Below are 273 nucleotides of genomic sequence, written 5' to 3'. Positions count from 1 at the left end.
CGTATTACTATTTCTAGCGCAATTGAAAGTTAACATTTCGTAAGATTTCTTTCCAACCCGGTATCTTATGCCCTGCAGGTAAGCCACGTGAGGAGAGTGCAGGCGGCGGGCGACTAACGGTGCCGCGTGCATGAAGGCCGCAGGTAAGTCTGTGCCTTCAGCTTGGGTGTTCATTAAGGCAGGCGGAGGAGGGTGTGATCGAGGCACAGAGGAGGGAATTATCCGTTTGTGTTTTTACATAAACGATTTTAGCATGGTGGTATATGCTCTGCT

General features: G+C 49.5%; 1 protein-coding gene across 1 annotated transcript in view; it reads left to right on the top strand.

Annotated features, from left to right (window-relative positions):
• The window catches only part of LOC119589268 (venom dipeptidyl peptidase 4-like), a gene marked incomplete in the record, with an annotated part of 98,295 nt that overhangs the window by 1,418 nt on the left and 96,604 nt on the right, over nucleotides 1-273 (top strand).

This window comes from Penaeus monodon, chromosome 25 (assembly GCF_015228065.2).
Source record: "Penaeus monodon isolate SGIC_2016 chromosome 25, NSTDA_Pmon_1, whole genome shotgun sequence".
NCBI lineage: Eukaryota > Metazoa > Arthropoda > Malacostraca > Decapoda > Penaeidae > Penaeus > Penaeus monodon.
This window is presented reverse-complemented; position numbering and strand designations above follow the sequence as displayed.